A 20,297-nucleotide genomic window follows, 5' to 3' on the forward strand; every position below is an offset into this window, starting at 1 on the left:
ATACTTTGTACTCTTTGTAACAACTGAGATAAGAACTCTAACAACAATGTTTAAAAGAATAAAAAATAAAACTTTTCAAACAAAACTATTTGTGCAGTAAAAAAAAATGGATGGCTCGGGGCCCGGCGGCATGGCCTAGTGGCTAAAGTCCTCGCCTTGAATGCCCCAGGATCCCATATGGGCGCCGGTTCTAATCCCGGCAGCTCCACTTCCCATCCAGCTCCCTGCTTGTGGCCTGGGAAAGCAGTTGAGGACGGCCCAATGCCTTGGGACACTGCACCCGCGTGGGAGACCCGGAAGAGGTTCCTGGTTCCCGGCTTCGGATCAGCACAGCACCAGCCCGTTGCGGCTCACTTGGGGAGTGAAACATCGGATGGAAGATCTTCCTCTCTGTCTCTCCTCCTCTGTGTATATCCGGGATTCCAATAATAATAAAATCTTTAAAAAAAAATGGATGGCTCATACCTTAGGTGACAGAAACAACCTAGAACAGGACCAAAAAAAAAAATAAATAAAAAAAAACTAGGACAAGAACAAAAATAGAGATCATCTACTTGAATCTCTTCTTTTATATGGACAGAATGTTAAGCAATAATTTTTGGAGGCATTAGGAAGCAGTAAACAAGATGCATAAAAGTAAGATGCCAGAATGCAAGCAAAACGTTCAAAGAAAGGAGTACATCATATGGATGTGCAGAGACTAAAGGGATATTGAGAGAATTTGAAACATACTCCTCTGGAAGGTTTTTCTTTTGTTTGGGCTTTGGTGTTTTTGTTGTTGTTGTTTGTTTTTGTTTTTTGCGGGTTTGTTTTTCTAATGTGATTCTTTGAAGAAAAATAAAGGGGTAGAAGGATGACGTAACTACCCTGTACCACATGTTTGGGTTGAAGTTTTTCTGTGTTAAATATGTTTCAAATGCATGTAACGAAGCACAATAGCTGGTATCTGACAGCAGGCTACAAATGTTGAAGTCAAGAGGCAGCAGGCTCACAGCCCAGGCAGTGAAAACAAACGTGAGCTAGTCATAAAATCAGGGCAAAGATTGCATGTAGGTTTCTTGCTACATAAAGTATGTCATGCAAACCAGAGAAATAGTGTAGAATGTCCTAGATTTTTATCCACTAAGGTATCTCAGAGTGCAACGAGATAGAGCCCAACAACACAGCTAAGATATTTCTGTCAGAATATAAAAAATCACCCACAACAAAGGAGCTGCAACTCCATATTTTCAATAAGGGAAAACCAAAAGATACAAATTTAGCAGATTTGGCAAAGAAAACTACAAGATAGCAGCTAAATATGAACTTTAGATAAGCAACAGATTAAATATTGCAATGTCTAAATTATATTTTGAAAACTGTATGAGACATTAAACTTAACATTTTCTCTTTATTGAAATCCAAATTTTACTGGATATCCTCTATTTATCTGAAAATTCATAAAATCGCTGGGTATTGGCTAGGTTCACAGAGTACAAAACCTGCATATATGACCCAGTCAAAACCTTCTGGACCCTGTGCAATGGTCTGGAGGCATGAAAACTAATAACAAATTTGTCCATCCATGTGCTATAAACTAAGAATATGCTTCTGTCACTCGACTTTAAGTTGATCACAAACCAGCTGTGTTCACCAAAAGGACTGAGAAACCCACTGCTCTTGGCTCAAGAAAATAGAACAGCACAAAGGATGGGGCATCCTCTTGCGTACTTCGTGGTGGATAAATTTTCAAAGTTACACACCCTCTTTCCAGAGCGATTTAATCTAAAAAATGTCTGACAATTAAAGTGAAGGTGTAACAAGATGGAAAAAGTGACACAGAAAGAGAGTCAGGAAAGGGGGAAAAAAGCTTTGGTAAACACAGGAGCATTGCATCAGTAACAAATTCCCATACCGTCAACGGCTTCCAAAACAAGGAATGATTCATTCTCGTGCAATTCTGAGAAAAGGTGTCTTCGATGGATATCAAAAAATTTTAGACAATATGTCAGTAAGATGTGTGCCTCTAAGTTCTAGATGGAAAATCACTCCTTTACCTTTTTAAAATCTAGAAGCCATGTGCATTTCTTGGATGTGACCCTCTACCGTCAGGAAAACTGGTATCTAGCCTGCGCCTGCATCTGATTTCACAGTATCTTCCATTCGTTCCAACCTGCCCCCTCCTTTCTCTATCTGGAAGATTCCCTGTGATTACATTACACTCACATGGATAAGCCAGGATAATCTCCTGTATCTCAAGATCCTTAACTCAATTCCAGCTGCAAAGATCCTACTGCAATGTGAAGTTACATAGTCACATGTTATACGGACTTAGGATGCAGACCTCTTTCAGAACGTTTCTTCCATCTTATTTTCATCTTCCTATTTGGGAAAATGTTGAGTTTTATATAGAACAGCAAGAGCTGAACCTGCTGGGATTTAGCCTGTCTGTCATTCTTCTGTCACATCCAATGAGGTTATTCTTGAGCCCCTCCTTTCTTGTTGTTTTTGCTAACTTGCAAACTCTCAAATTTTGTGATTAATTTCTGACATAGCATGAACTTAACATGTATTTAACATGAACGCTTTTTAGTATTTACGTCATTACTTAAACTTGCTGCTTTCTCGTCCCTATCATGGCACCTCCTCTGGGCTACTCTTCCCAATTCTGTATTGTTTTCCTGGGGTTCCAAACTTACATTCCTTTTTGACACGTGTTGACCTATTGCCATACTAACAGGAAATGAAGCTCTTTTGGAGATCTGTGTTGCTCCCTTACAGACGTGAGAATCCCGCCCTAAGTTGTGGATGAGATGATGAGACAAAGTATCATAGAGCCTGTGCCGGATCCTTAACAAACAGAAGAAATCTGTCTGCAATGGGAAACAATGATGAGAAGACTCAATGGAGACAGATGAGAGAAGTAAGTCGCTCTGTTCTCTCAATAAATCAATTGCCTGGATTCCTTAGACCTGAAGTCCAGCTCCACACCTGTTCTTTGCTGAATTAAAACAAAACAAAACAAAATAAAAACACTTTTGTTGAGTGTTTGTTTAAGCCAATTTAAAACAGCTTGAAGCACAGCAGGGGTACTCTGTATTAGTTTAATACTATTCTGGGCTAAGTGCCTTCCTTAAAATATATTGTAATAATTTCTCAAAGCAATTTTGTGATCAGGCAATGCTTATTGTTGTTTTATAAAAGAAGAAACATAAGCAAAGACAGGCTATGTAATCTATGAGAATTCATTCTAACAGTGAGAAGATGCCAGAGTTTAAAATGGGTCCCAGCATCAAAATCCTAGAATCCCAACACCACCATAACATAACTGTTCCTTTTGTCCTTGTAGTGATACCATGTGCCTTGTCAGCCAGAAAAGGTGCTCTTGGCATCCTCGCAGGATATTGTCTTCATGCTCATATTTTGTACATGCTGTTTCCTTACTCTTTTTGTGTACTCAGAGAGTGTTATTGGTGGATAGATCTTCTCTGGGAAAATGCTGAATTTTCAATCTGGTTATAACACATAGCATTGTGTATGAAGGTTTGTAGAGAAGATATTAGCAAAGTAACTGTTTATGTAGTTACATTAGCACTATAGCAATTAAAGTGTGAAATTCAGCCTCTGCCCAAACAAATGAACGGAAGGACTATATTTGGGATAAAACCATATTTAAAAAACTTACAGCAGGGCCCGGCGCGGTAGTCTAGTGGCTAAAGTCCTCATCTTGCATGTTTCGGGATCCCATATGGGCACCAGTTCTAATCCCAGCTGCCTGTATCCATTCCAGCTCCCTGCTTGTGACCTGGGAGAGCACTAAAGGACAGCCATGGGAAGAGGCTCCAGGCTCCTGGCATCAGGTCAGCTCAGCTCCGCCCCTTGTGGCCACTTGGGGAGTGATTCAGCAGATGGAAGATCTTTCTGTCTCTCCTCCTCTCTGTATATCTGACTTTCCAGGAAAAGTAAAATAAATCTTTAAAAATGAATAAATTGGGCCTGGCAAGGTGGTCCAGCAGCTAAAGTTCTCGCCTTGACAGTGCGGGGATCCAATACAGGCACTGGTTCTAATCCTGGCAGCCCCGCTTCCCATTCAGCTTCACGTTTGTGGCCTGGAAGAGCAGTTAAGGCTGGCCCAAAGGTTTGGGCCCCTGTAGCTTCGTGGGAGACCCAGAAGAGCTCCTGACTCCTGGCTTCTGGCTTCAGATAGTTTCAGCTCCAGCCAATTTGGCCAGTTGGGGAGTGAATCAACAGACAGAAGATCTTCCTTTCTGTCTCTCCTCCTCTCTGTATATCTGACTTTCCAATAAAAATAAAATAAATCTTTAAAAGAAAAAATATAATATGTTACATAGAAGAACATGAAATATGTGACTCTTCAAGAATTATCATGAGCATACAATTCAATTATAAATGCCATCCAGTCAAGGAAACAGCACCCATACTTTTCCATCTCCAATGATTCATCCTTACACATTGCTGTCTGTTTGTCACTTTAAAAAGTTTGTTAATTCTTCCTGCATATTATTCCATAATTTTATATAAGGATGTAATTATTGCCTGCCCTAATATTGATAAAAATTCATTTTTAAAAATTTTTCCAATATGATGAATAAAGCTGCTGTGAATATTCTGGTACGTGTTTCATGGTGTACATGTTGTTAAGTGTAGATACTCAGAAGAAATCTCTGTAGCAAAGAATGTAGAACAGGTGTTATAAATAATTGGCCATGTAACACTCATATCAACCGTGTGTGGGAGAACCCAGTGATCTTCCTCTTTAATACATGTTAATCTGATGTCCATGTAGAAGTATATAATTCTAAGCTGCATTGATTAGTCTTATATTTTTGTAGGACTTTGGGACATCATTTCTACCATCCCCTTTTCAAATTCTGTCTCAATTTCTATTAAGCTGTCTTTTAATAATTAAGTTGCAGGAAAGGAAACTTTATGTATTCTGAATTAATTCCCCTCATCAGTCAAATGTATAGCAAACACATTTCATTTGGTGGCTTAATGTTTTGTTTTCTTAAAAAAAGAGGATTTTAATAGTAATAAGAGCCCAACACATTACCCTAGTGGCTGAGGTCTTTCCTTTGCACATGTCAGGATTCCATATGGGTGTCAGTTCTAATCCCGGCTGCCCCACTTCCCATCCAGCTCCCTGCTTCTGGCCTGGGAAAGCAGTCAAGGATGGCCCAAAGCCTGAGGATCCTGCAAATGCATGGGAGACCTGGAGGAAGCTCCTGGCTCCTGGCTTTGGATTGACTCAGCATTGGTCATTATGGTCATTTGGGGAGTGAATCATTGGATGGAAGGTTTTCCTCTCTGTTTTCCCTTCTCTCTGTATATCTGACTTTTGAATAAAAGTAAATAAATAAATAAGTAAATAGTAATGAGAAAACACATAACCATTTTATAAAAGATTTTTCCAACCCAGAAGTCATGACAGTATATTAAACTGAATTTTCTAATCTTCTAATACAAATTCTTGAAGCTTAGTTTTTCTTTTTTTTTTTTTAACTTCCGTATTACTGCATCAATTTTTTTTGGTCTATAGCTTCAATTGTAGATTAAGATACAACTTTTAAAGTACATATATGTAATTGCTTCAGCAATGTTTATGAGAATATGGATTTCTGCCACAGCTGTGCAGCACTAGCTTCATTTTAAATTCAATATCCAATATTCAAAATTCAATATCCAGTATTATGTATATACATATATATATGCATTTGTTAGGACGCTATATGCATCCACAGACTATGATTTAGAAATTACTTGCAAATGTTTAACCAATGGGAAACATATACATTTGCACAAAAATAAAATAAAATAAAAAGTGTACAAAACTGTTTCAAAAACAGCATTTTCTCTAGCAGGCCAAAAACCGGAAAAATTCTGACGGATCATCAATAGTAATATTGCATTGGAACACTGGGCCTGAACCCTAAGATCTGATGGTCCCAGGTACAGTTTATCCAAATGCTAATGCAATGCTTACTGTTTCAGAAAGCCAAGCACCAGGGGACATCGCAATGTGCTGAGATACTGCACTGTGCACCTCACCCGGAAGCTTATCAGGGTTCCTGGTTTGCTCGGCACTCTCCTGTGTGTTCAGCATACTTCAGGGGCTCTGCCTGCTTCTGAAGGGGAATGAAGCCTGGTTTCAAAACCCTGTGCTCTGTATAGCAACCTCTACTCTTACTCTCTCTTTATACCCTGCATTTTGTACCCAATAAAGTCTTTTCTACTACAACTAGTCACCGCCTCTCTGTTGAATCCTAAAACCAATGAAACTAATGCACTGTATCAATTTATTATGTATCATTATTCATACACTGAAAATAAGAAAAAATTGTAAAAATGATGACCTACAGTTATACATTTAAGAGGATAATTTTCTCAATCTAATGTTGTGCAGAAATGTTGAAGAAAAAGTCACATATCACATGAGTAGTTCACCTTAGGCTTAAAAAGAAGAAATACAATTTGTTGTTAAAGTCAAAATAATAGCTTCCTGTAAGAAAAGAGAGAGGATAAGGAATTGAAGCGAAAAGGAACTTTTGATCACTTACAATACTCTGTACCTTCATTTCACAGTTTTTACACAGTTCATTTTGCAAATACTCCTCAACATAACATTTAGAATTAGTATTATTTTTCAAATCAATGCTATATACTGGCTAAAAGTTTACTTAAAAACCCACACAAGGTAGGAAACAGACATGTGTTTATGTTAGTGTACTATGCATCTGTTTGGAAGAAAAGGAATTCATTGTATTCCAGAATTATATTTACCTGTATGGCCAGAGTTGCACACTTTCATTGTGAATGTTCCCATTGAAATTTTAACTTTCTTTTCTGTGTCTTGGGTTTTCCCTGTTGGTTTCACTCCTCACCTTTCTGTATGTACCTTCTCTATAAGAGCTTTCATCTTGGAACAACTAAATCTAGATATTTAAAAAAAAAACACAACTTCAGCATTTCTCATTGGCATGTGGGACTGGCCATCTGGTTGCATTTCACAACTAGGGAAGAGAAAGCTTTCTCTATCTTATTAATTCAATGCATGTCTTTCTTAGAGGTGCTGGATGGTAATAGGAAATTCAACGTTTCCTGTCAACACTCACAGGAAGCATTTGGCCCTTTTAAGTTAGAATACATGACTATCCCTTCACTATTTCTTAATGAAGGAGCAGAGTTTGTTATTCTAGATGTCTTTTAAACACATCAGAATCAGGCCCATTTGAAACAATTTCCTCCATTCATTTGCATTTTTTAGAGCATATATCCACCCAGTGTCAGATTAATATTTGGCTCTAAACCCTTATATTTGCTTTAGAAATTCAATAACTTTAGTATCTCTATGTTTATCTTGCATCAGAGCACCATAAACAGTAGCAAGACAGAATAAATGTGCCATAGATATTGCTTAAAGGGCAGATACTCATGTTCCCTAGTAAAATATTGATGTAGTTAGCCAAGAGTGAGACCCCAAAATTAATACTTATTTGCCAAAGCTGTGAAAAATTGCCAAATTTTAAACACTTATTTTGTTATCTATGGCTTAAGATTCATTCTTTCAGTAGTCTCTCTATACAAATTCTAGGACTTTCCCTTAGCTACTAGAGTAGATTGAAACACCAAAAAAAACAAAAAAAAACCTTTATGAGCAAATAGTGCAAATCATTAAGGTTTGTGACACTTTGGGCTTATTTTCCACAAGTGAGAAGAGGAAGCTTTGGATAATGTCTCCCCAAGTAACAGGTGGCAAAAAAACTGCCAAGGGTTTTTCAGTTGCCGATTCAAGAAGAATCAAAAGGTGATCTGACACGGATAGAGGCACTAAGAAACTCTCAAGGTTGGACAAGAGAGGTGATCTTAGCTATTGAAACAATAGATACAAATTTTATTCGAGATCAACAGAGATGTTTACAAAATACTACTTTATTTCTTGGGATTTCCACTCCCTACTTCACGCACCTAAGGAAATCACCATAATGAAATACATACATTATCATTTCACAGGGAACAGAGAAAGAAAAGCAAGAACCAAATTTCCCATTTTGAAAATGTGATAAGAATGGAAATGATAAAGATGTATGATTATATGATTTTGTTTATACCATCCTCATTTCTTCCTCCTCAGTCTCTTAATACTCTTCTTTTGTAATCAAAATAAGAAGCAGATCTTGTTCTGGCTATTTCATCCCTCTGTGTACTTACATAGGTTCTTGCCTCTGGCTACAGTTCTTAACTGAGAGTCTATCGAACCTCAAGACCCTAGTTCAAGTTTTTCTCATCTAAGTCTAGCTTTCTTCAGTCTGCCAGATATAACATACCATTTTCTCTGTACTCATCTGCTAGCATCTTACCATTTTATACCTTTCTTGTGCTCCAGATCCCATGGTGCTATAACCATTCATTTTCTCCCCAGACTCTGACTTAGACATAATGTGTAAACAACCCACATCCAAAGATGCAGCAGGGTCTACCTACCTGTTGACTGGAAAAGAATTGAGATGGCTGAAAACACGACCAAATTTATTATAAAATTCTCAAATAGTAGCAATACTTTGTTTCCAACTAAAGGAGTAGTTTTCATGGGAAAATATCAATGTTGTCTCTTCCAGTGGTTAAAACAGAAGGCACATAGTAAGTTTTCAAAAACAAATGTTGACTGAATTTATAATTGATTTACTAAGGCACAATATACAAAACAACATTGTGAGACCAAAGAACAACACAACAAAAGGGGGAGGTTAATTCAGATCATTAGTAAATGTGACTACTTTGCTTTACTGAACTAGAATATATTAGAACTTGAAGTCAGAGGCCAAGGAAATGGTGCAGACAGCTAATCTGAAGACTAGCAGAATGCGTGTTTCTCTGGGAAACCCTGCCTCTGGGTGCATTCGAAACTGCTCAGACAATGCACTGTGAATGTTACCAAGGAACCTCTGTGTATCTCCACCCACCTGACGAGCATCCGTGCAAACTCAATCAAGGTTTTGTAGTTAAAGAGAAAAAGTTTGAAGTATGTAACTAGCTCGTATTGTAGACTATTATCCCTAAAATTATTTTATCCTTTTGCTTACCACCAGATGAGATTTTTAGGAAGAGAGATACTATTCAATATAAGTTATTTCCATATGAAATTACATCTTATTCCAATGTGATTTGAAAACTGTCTAAGTACAATTCTGCTTTCAAATATTTTAAATAATTACAAATTGATTATGTGAAAATTTTAAACATGTATTTTGTTTTTAATATCCAGATTGCAGAGGACATTTTTAAGTGGCTAACTTTAAAAGGTATCCATCCTCTAACTAGTATTTTAATAGCAAAATCCATTTCATTCTTGTATACGCAGATCTATAAAATGTCCTTCTGTCTGGGACATTGTGACCACATGCAGAGAACTAAAATAACTTTTCTCAGAATATATTCTCCCAATGAAAACAGACAAGAGTGAGGTGTTCATCTAAGCCCTTGGGCTCCAACAGATTTACTCAAGACAAGAAAATGGAAAAGTGTTACAGGGAAAATAGGGGAGGAGGAAAGGGCTATGACATTTTAGGTAGCATTTACCAGGCAAGAGCCCCAAGTCAAAGACTGTAAATGAGCTGAATTCTATTAATACAACCATTCATCTAGCACTGTCACACTATCAGCCTATAACTGCACTTCAGTTTCGGTAACCTTATTCCTTCCTTGCTTCCTATGATTTCATGAAGAATTCTGGATGTTATACATTGAATGGAATGAAAACATATTCACAAATGCTTTACTCTAAATAACTAGGAGATCATGCAGTATCAAAGAATAGGCAACTTTCATTAATCCTATCAGAGAACATAGCATAGGCGCTAACATCTTATATAGATAATACTACAAAAGGATGCGATTAAGGAAAAATGTTTTGTCTGTGTGGTCTATCTGCTCTATTGGATTTATTCATGGGTGAGTATTTGATACTGTTTCAGTTGGCAAAATTATGGAGATTCGGGGCATTATAACATTTTCATTTCCACATAATTCCATACTTAGAGAAAAGTTTAAGGCCCAAGTAAGGAACGTTTGTGTGCTCTTTAGAGAAAATTTCAAATAACTTATCCACATTATAACAATCAATACAGTCATCCTTGAAATATCTATCCCTATTGACATGAGAACCTATATTTTGCCCACCAGGTTTATGCTCCCCTTGCCCTCATTCCTTTCTCTGTCTTTAATGAAACTTGCTCCATCAATCAATTTTACTAGAAATAAAAGGTACCCTATGAGTCAGTCCCTTTAAGTGTAATCTGTCTCATATAAAATTTACCCTCAATAACAGTATCACAGAGTTCTGTCTAAAACACAAGAAAATGTCATATCACTGCCCAGTTTTAAAAGTTTCAACCTATTGCCTATTGACAAAACAATTAAATCTGAAGGGTTAAAAATTCAATCTGAGGATTAAAGACCAGAATATGTGATTTCTTTCAAATACTGGCTGCTGTTTCCCTAGAAGAATTATGCTATTGTATCCTTCTCCCATTCCCATGAACACAAGTGAATGAACTCATGCACCGGTAATTGACAGCAAAATTATCATGAAATAAACACAAATTAAAATCCTGGTAGGATTAAAGGCCAGTTTCTTCTCACATGCAAATTAGAGCACAGGTGTCATTTTCCAATGCAGTGTCTACACTTACCCTACACCACACACTTTTAGTACTTTATCAATGCCTTTCTTCTGTTCTTTTTCTGCAATAGATTTATTTACTTACTTACTTACTTACTTACTTACTTACTTACTTACTTACTTATTTGACAGAAAGAGGGAGAGACATCATTTAGCTATTGGCCAAATAGTCACAACAACAGAAGATGGTCTAGACATACCACATGGGTGGCAGAGGCCTAGGACTTACGCCATCTTCTGGTTTCCTCCCAAGTCCATTATCATGGAGCTGGAAACAGACTAACTGGGACTCAAACCTGCATTCTGGCAAGAGATGCCACTGTGGCAAGCAGCAAATTCATTTGTGGTACCACAACTCTGGCTTTTTTCTTTGGTTCATTACATTGTTCTTACATAAAATGTGTCTATGGTTCTGCTGCTCACCAGTGGTAGGTGCAGTTTAGCAGGTGAGTGCCCACAGATCCCCTGCCAGGGATACTCCAAGCCTCAGATCTTGTGCCTGCCAGGGAGCACTATGGTCAAGTCTTACATGACTCGAACTTAGTTCTGGCACTTGTCAACTATTGCCATAGCCTAATCCAGCTGACCCACACCCATTCTGGCTCTTGTGCATGCAGTAGGGTGTGGCAGCCTAGCTCACCCTGGTATGACCCATCCCTAGCGCTCATGCTCATCAGTGGATACAGCAGTCCATCAAGGGAGTCCTGCGGATTCTCCTACTAGGCCCACTCCCAGTCAAGGGTTTTGTGCGTGTCAACAGGTGATGCGGCAAAATCTGAGATAGCCTGTCCCAGTCTCAACCACTTGCCAGCAGGTGCTTCAATCTGGCTCAGTCCAGCCTGCCTCCAGTCCAGCTCTCACCAGTGAGTGCAGTAGGTTAGCTCAGTCTGGCCCACTTGCAGTACCAGTTCTCATGAGAACTGGCGGTTGTGGTAGTCAGACCAGGCCTGGCCTGCACCTTAACCTTGCTCTCACTCATGCCAGAATGTGCTGTCGACTGGACCCCAGACCCAGCCCACATGTTCAAACAGTTGCTATAGCACAGTTTTGTCTGGTCTGTACCCTGCCCTGACTCTTATGTTCACAAGCAGGAGCTGTGGCCAAGGACAGTTACCCAAGCGTCCCTACCAGGCTGACCCCAGCAATGTATCTCATGCGTGCCAATGGGTGCTACTGCCCAGACTGACATGGCTGGCCCCCAGTCCTTGCACTCACCAGCAAAATACTGTGTCCTGGCCAAGTGGCCTGCACCACTTGTTCTGTCTCTCACCAATGGGTTCTGTAGGCTAGACCAGCCTGGCCCACACCCAGATCCAATTCTCATGTGACCCTGTGGATGTCGTGGCCTAGCCTGGCCTGTCCCACATCCACAAGGCTCTTGTGAACACAGATAATGGAGCCTAGCCCAGTCTGGCTCACTCCCAGACCCAGGATACACATATTAAATGGGTGTGCCCATTCTGGTCTGGGCAAGTCCTGGCTCTCACACCAGTGGGAATTTCAGCCCAGCAAGAAAGGTCCTGGAATTCCCCTACCAAGCCTGTTCTCAACACTGGGTTTTACATTTGTTGGCAGGTGCTTCGATCTGGCCGGGAATGGCCCACCTGCAATCTCTTGCTGGTAGGTGTTGCAGCCTAACCCAGTCAGGCCTGGCTCACAACCTGTCCTGGCTTTCACGCATGCTATTTAATGCTGTGACCTGACCCATCCTGGCCTGTTCTAAACCTGACCCACAGAAATATCAAGGAATGCTGTAGTTTTGCCCGGCCCTCACCCAGTAACAGCTCTTGTATTCCCCAAAAGGAGCTCAGGCCTAGCAGGGGAATTCCCTAAGTTCCCCTACCAGGCCTTCTGCCAGCTCTGGATTCCAAGTGTACCACTGAGAAACTCAATGGAATGTTTTCCTCAATTTCTGGATCACTGTTTTCTTATAAGAATCAATCACGACATAGTTTATATACATATATATATATATATATACTAGCATTGGTATAAACAGATAACAATTATTAGACTATTGGTCTTTCCAGAAACCACATGTATTATTTCATTTCTTTGCACAAAAAAAATTTTCCAGGAATAGCCCATCATCTCCATCATTAAACAGTCATTTTTCTCAGCTCACTAGATAATAGATTCATAATAAGTAGTCCATCCAGGTTGTAATGATCCAGAACCTGAGTTATTAAGCTTCTGTAGATAAGGATATGAGTAGCATAATTTGGCCTACAATGATTCACGGGAAAAAAAAAAAAAAAAAAACTTTTTTCTTCCTAAACATCAACTCCTTAACATTTCTTGCTAGCAATGACAGGAAGGGCTGTATTCCAAGAAACATGTTGCAGATTGATAAACATCTTTGTTAACAACTTGGTTTTACCTTCAGCTTCTTACTTGCCCTCATCTATCTATTCAAGACAGATTAAAAACAAAACAAACAAACAAAAACCTGAAGGTTGTTCCAAAGTGAATGGTTGGCATTTAGATTCTACTTTTGAGTCTAATGGTTCACCTATATTCACCTCAATGTTTCAATTATTATTGCAAAAAATGAGCACGCATTTACTCTTTGACTGACCAACAGAGAAATGTTTGCCCCCCGAGAGATTCAAGGGAGAAAGCTGGCAAGGATGGTGGTTTTTCTTAGCCCTAATTTTAAGGTTGTGGTCTGAACATACAGGATTTAGAGAAGGAAAAGTTGACTTCACATAATCTATTACTTACAACTGAATATATATGTAAATATATATGTAAATATATATATATATATTCATTCCAAATAGCTATACAACACAATTTTACCATTAGTTCTGCCAAAATTAGTTTCAATGTGTATATACAACATAAATCTACCTGTTTGAACAACGCTCAATCATTACAGACAATGGATGTGAGAAAGAAGCTTAGGGCACATCTATGTTGCACACCCCTGCTTTATAGGTAAATGCAGGTATAATTAATTTTAACGCTGCTTTTGCCATACCCCACCCATGATTAAAATAAGCAAAGATACTATTACTAAATACATTTCTGTAGACTCTTGTTTGATTCTCTAAGCAAAATACTGAGTGCTGGAACATTTTTTAAAGTTTATCCAGGTCATAATCAATTGAAAATGTTGTTAATTTAGTCAAATATTTTTTTAATGAACATTCTTTTTCCATTGTCCTCATAATGTCTCCTTGAAAACTATGCTGTCTTTCATTAATTCCTTGGGGGTTGAAGTTCAACATATCACGTGCAATAGGGAAATGGATGAGCATTCACTAAAGTTGCCTGACAACAAAACGAGGGTCATCAGAATTGAAATAACACATGCTACTTTTGGAAACATTTAAACTGGGCCTGAGGAAGTTAGAGCTGGAAGAGGCCTAAACTGAGATCCAGGGAGTAGGAAGAGCTGGGAGTCATATGCCCTTTTGGATACAAAGGTGATTCCAGCATTGTTAACTTGGCTGTGTGGTCGTGGACTGAAGCTAACTAAGTTCCCCAATTGAGGTCGTCATGTTTATGTCAACAAAGTCAGTGACGTCATCTCTGCTACCCCTTTGCCTTCTTAAGAGAAAACCATCCAGCTACGCAGAAGGGCCAAATAATTGACTCTGACCAATACTTCTTCACCACCACTGTGGGGGGAGGGTAATTCAAACATTCCATCTTGGGCCCTGCTCTGCGTCCTGCTTCCCCTTTCCCACAGCTGGCTAAATTCACACTGTTCTGGTTATTCACCAGTCAGATGTAACCTGGCGCCTTACCTGAGAATCTCACTCCCTAATCTCTAATGGTTTCTCCCCGTAGTCCCCACTCACCTACCCATGATAATCTCAGTGACCAGTCCCTGTGAGGGCCAACACACAGCCCTCACAGCCCTCCCGGCCCCCCGCACCTTCCCCCTCTCTGTTTCCTTCTTTTTCCTGCCTCTCTCCTGTCCTCCATCCTGCTCCTTCCCCTCCCCTGGCAGCCCCCATCCTGCCACCATGGAAGGTACATCCCTTCTAGTTTTCCCCTCTCCACCCACGCTCCTGTTCCTACCCTGCTGGAATAAAGGTCCTCCTAATATCTCATCGTATCTGGTGTTTTCAGCTTAAGGTAAAAGAGGACATGTCTGTGGGAATTAACTGCACGTAAAACATAAGAACTTTAGGAACTCTAAGTGTGTTTAAAACCTAACAGCCATAATTTTGATTGTACTAATTGTTAAGAAAACAGTATTGAATTCTTGGTTGACATTTAAAAGTTAGCTAAGTGTCCATTTCAATGTAGTAGCATTTTTCTATCAGTCCCAACTATTCCTTCTCTATCTTCACTGTACAAAAGACCATTTATGAAAACATTTATCGTGCAACATTTCTCCATGTAATGAAATTTAAAATCAATCTTGCATTTCCTTGTGTACATTTTTGCTTTCCCCTATTTTCTGCAATTATAATTTCTTCCTCATTCAAAAATTGTTATATGTATAAACAATCTATATTTTCATACCCATTTGTAACACAATCCTGTGTTACTTATTATTGCTGATGTGAGAAATTACTACACACGCAGTGTTTTAATATGCCACCACCATCTTACAGTTCCGAAGGTCAAAGTCCAAGACTGACCTTGAACCGGCAGAATCCTGTTACCTCTGGAAGATTTAAAGGAGAGTTTGTTTCTTTGCCTAGTTGAGCTTTTTCATGACCCCTAAGTTCAATGCCTTACAGCCTCTTCCTCTTCCTTTTTTCCACTGTTCCCTTTCATTTATTTATAACTTGCCTGTTACACTTCCTTCTTTGGTTCTCTTGACTCTTTCTGACTAAGATCTTAATGATTCTCCAGAATCCAGGATAACATTCTTATCCAAAATTCTTCATTACATTGGCAAAGTTCTGTCTGTCATGGAAAATGAGATGTTGCGAGTTCCACATTATGGGCATGTGAACTTCCCTGAGGAGACATTCATTCAAGCTACCATGGATGCCTTTTCCCAGGAGTTTTAACCTCTTCACACCACTGTGTTGATCTCTCCATATGTTCTCCTGAGTTCTCCTCAAATAGCATTTTAAAAAGGGTGTAGACATATTCTACTTATGGCATATCAATGCACAATTTTGATCTCTTTCCCTTCTCAGATATATACACTACTTTTCCTTTTGTTTCCTTTCTCTCTCCTTCCTTCCTTCTTTCTTCATTTTTTCCTCTTTTATTCAGTTGCTACACATTTTACCTGAGCTGTTATGATGTACTAGGCAATGTTTTAGATAGAGCGTCAAATATCATGGATGAGGATCCTGCCTTGGAGAAATTAATAATTATGCAAAGACTGAAATAAATGTGCAGGAGAATACATAAGCAAAGCATTAATTAAATATCTTCCTAATTGCTGAGAGGAAAACAGGCAGGATACCACGTTAGAAAATAAATTAAAGAGAAGTGAATAAGAAAATTTTGACACTCCTTCTAATTTATTAAAGTAAAATTAAGATTTGAAAGAAGAGAGGAGAGCAGGGTGGAATCAAACCAAACCATGAAGAAACAAAATCAATAAATACTCTACTAAGTAATTTCCTACATTATCTACTAGAACTACGAACAAAATTAAGGGACACAAGTACTGACTTGGGTCTCAGAAGAAATAATAGTTATGACATCAGGCCTCAGTTTCCTCATGCTTAATATTAGGGTATCTAATTATAAAATCAAGTATTTTCTAAATATTGATGAATAGGCATAAGTGTTAATAGTTTCAGATTCACTGTCTTTAGGAATATCAATATTCAACAATGTTTTTGACTAACAGACTTTCTATTTTTCTTCATTTTTGTGTGTCTCTGTGTGTCTACATATGCTAACAAGCTGGTAGAGTATTTCACTCCTGGAATCATCAAACAGACCAATTGACTGAAAAATAATGGCTAGTTTATTATAACCATCTAGATCTGCATTATTTTCATGTCATACCGGAGGGTTCAGATTATTTTGTGCTGTTTATGGAAGTGCATGAATTGTTCTCAGACACGCAGTCCACAAGCTGTATTCATCTTTTTGCTGCCTTGCAATGCTGGCATCTTGGCTAACACTGCTGACCTCAATATGGTTTGGGCTTTAGTCAATACTTAGGAAAACAGTATAGATCATTCTTATTTGAGCATAACAAGGCAACTCAGCCCTGTTTTATATTGGTCCTAAGTAAAAATAAATAACCAAATTTGACTGAATGAAATAAAATCAATACTTCTCTTTTGCAATATGCTTCTAAGAAGGAAAGAAAGGCAGAGAGAGAGAGAGAGAGAGAGAGAGAGAAAGAGAGAAAGAGAAAAGGCTCTATATGCTTGTCTTATTTCCAAAGGTCTGGTGGCAAATCATTCAGAAAAATATACTTTTTTTCTGGTCAGAATGAAATGGGTCAAAACACACTACTCAGTAACCAATGACCTCTTAATGGCCTGACTAAAAATAACTTCTACGGATGATTGCGGTGGATATACATGAATGTACTTCTTAGAACAACACAATTTAATTCTTTATGGTGGCCAAGCATAACATACAATGAAATTTATCTATGTGATCACAATATCTATCAGTTGTCGAGATGGAGACTGGGTAAACTACCTGCCTACTCAGTAGGACATGATCACAGGTAGCATTCTGACACAGGATAAATGCAGTTACAGTGACCTGATTCTTTCCTTTTACTTACGTACATAAAATCCCCAAACTTGTGGTTTTATCAGAAAATAATAATAAGTTTTCCTGCTCATGTATTCATCAACTTCATTGATCCTTCCATGAATTTTTAATTAAGGATCCTAAGCAATGTGAAAATATAAATTTCATTGAGATACCAGCTTTGGTAAGGAATGGATAAGAAGAAATAAAAGTTATGCGCTTTTACAAATTTAAGGAAATATTATTTTTCACCAATGATTTGGAAAAATAAAAGATAAACACAATTTTAATTAATTTCACGCTTTATAACATTTTAAATAAAAATTAAGCATTATATGTATAATTAAGATAAGAGATATACATACACAGCAATAAATGCAGCATTTATATTATCAGGACTTTTTAGCTAGTTGTGTCTATTTCGTTGTTTTATATATATATAAGGATTTAACTGTTTCTATTAAAAATTCAGATCCACAGAGAAAAGGAGAGACAGAGAAAAAGATCTTCCGTTGGCTGATTCATTATCCAAGTGGCCACAGTGGTTGGAGCTGAGCCATTCTGTCTCCAGGAGCCAGGAGCTTCTTCTAGGTCTCCCACAAGATTGCAGGATCCCAAGGCTGGAGCCAAGATAGGATCACAGTGATTGCAAAGCGAGGATTTACCCACCAGGCTATTGTATGAAGCCCCCATGGCGTTTTATTTCTTATTTACTGATGATACACCTTGAATCCAATGGGTACAAATCACACAGAAATTATTAGTTGAGACTATCTTATGAAATAATCCACTAGTGTTTATCTCTAGCAGTAGACTGTTTCTCCATGTAATTAGTCATGACAAAGCAACAAATCCACCTATTCCCAGTTCTAACTAAGGGGCATCAGGAAGTAAACACTAAAATTTAGTATCACTTAGCACTTAAAGAATATAAACACAGAACAGCATCCATTGCATAGCATATCATTTAAAAACAAAAGGTTTATTTAAGAACACTGCTGCGGCACATCAAGTTAAGCTGCCTGAAGCTGGCATCCCATATTGGTACTGTTTAAATCCTGAAAAGTAGTGGATAGGACCTGAACTTACATGGGAGACCCAACTGGATTTCCAGAATCTTGGCTATGGTTTGGCCCAGTCCATTGCAGGCATTCAGCAAACGAACCAGTTGATGGAAGAGTCTCTGTGTCTCCATCTCTAAATCACACTTACAACATTTGTTTAGTTATTTACTTGAAAGAAGAATGACTTAGAGATGGGGAGAAAGAGATCTCATTTCTGTTTAGTTCCCCAAAGCCTACAAGAGCCGTATCTCAACCTAGATCTTTATATGGCTGGCAGAAGTCCAAATTCCAGGATTATCACCGGCTGCCTCTCAGATAAATTAGCAGAAAAGTGGGTCAGAAGTAAAAATGTGTATTCAATCCCAGATAATCCAAAAGGGTATGCTGGTGTCGCAAGTGGTGGCTTAATCTGCATTAACCATTTGGCCCTTCTGAATCTTATTTTCCTAGGTGCTACATATGAGTATAAATGCTTTAATGATGTAAATTTTTGCTGATGGTATATTGGAGCTTTTAATTGATCCGGATGATACTCTGCTGGCTCTGTTTTCAGACCAGAGAGGGTATACCTAAGAAGCCGTTGAACTTGACTGGACAATAAGATGATGGACTCTATGTTTGGTATATGCTTGCAATGGGGGAATCTCAACTGAACTTGAACTGTGGTTATGCAACAAGGTGAAGGAATCCACCATGGTGGGAAGGTTTGGGGAGGGGTGGGGAGAATCCAAGTACCTATGAAACTGTGTCACATAATACAATGTAATTAATGAATTAAAAATAATAAATAAATTAAAAAAAGAAAAAAAGAGTAAGTTTTTCTACATGACTGTGGTAAAGATCTATAGCTAAGTCTGATTCCTGAATAGAAACTGAAGAACTAACTGTCTCATCAAGATAAGGACACTCTCCCCACAATCTTCCTTTGCTCTTGTGCCCATGAACATCAGCGAAACATTTCTGCGAGGCTGGTACTTCCACTCACTTTCTATTTTCCCCATCCATCAGTTCACCCTTACTACAGAACGCATAGGCTACAAAAAATGCACAGATGCAACTTCTGGAAAACATAATCTTGGAAATTATCATGAAGCACTTTTCTACTGGGTTCGGTAAGCACACTGAATTACCAGCTAGAATTCTGAATTCTGTTTCTTGCTCTTTCTTTACTCATAGCAATGCTAGCCAATCTGGTAATCTCTCTTTACCTCAGTCTCCCTGTAAAACAAAATGGGGTTGAACTAAATACTTTGAAAGATTCCTTTCAGAATCCTTACGAATTTTAGATTTCAGTGCTCTTCAATAAGAACCTGTTTCCTTCCCATCACCAGTAAAGCTCATTTGATATAAATGACCTGGAGCTGCAGAACCCTTTATCATTTACCAGTTGAGTATGCATAACCGACCTCCATTTTACACTGCCAGTGTCTCTATGGCTGACTGGATTGACTATTTGCAAGTCAGCCTCCTAGCAATCCATCTTTTCCTTGCAAGTTGGCAATAATTTAGTGGTTAAGACAACTGGAACAACCTGACCGTGAAATAGCCAACCCTTGTCTCTCTTTCTACACAAAATATGCATTGTATTGTCTTGCACAGCTGAGCTAAGCCTCATCCTTTCAGCATTAGCTCAGAAATTTGGCATTTGTAGACCTACTCATATGTCAGAGTAGGTGACGGCATAACACAGCCACTGAGAGGCTGAGCAATCCTTTCCTCTCACATAAGCAGGACCAAAGGTAGACAGAGTGGCTCCTCAGGTCATGCTGACAAGGGCCATCTACACACTGCTGCACCCATGTTTAGGCAGATGCCCCATCCTCTCCCTGAAAAGACAATTCAATGTAAGAAATGTAAAGATGAATGCTTGCTTGATAAAAGGAATGTGGTAAATGGAGGAGGATGCA

The sequence above is a fragment of the Ochotona princeps genome, chromosome 18 (genome assembly GCF_030435755.1).
Source record: "Ochotona princeps isolate mOchPri1 chromosome 18, mOchPri1.hap1, whole genome shotgun sequence".
In the NCBI taxonomy this organism is placed as follows: Eukaryota; Metazoa; Chordata; class Mammalia; order Lagomorpha; family Ochotonidae; genus Ochotona; species Ochotona princeps.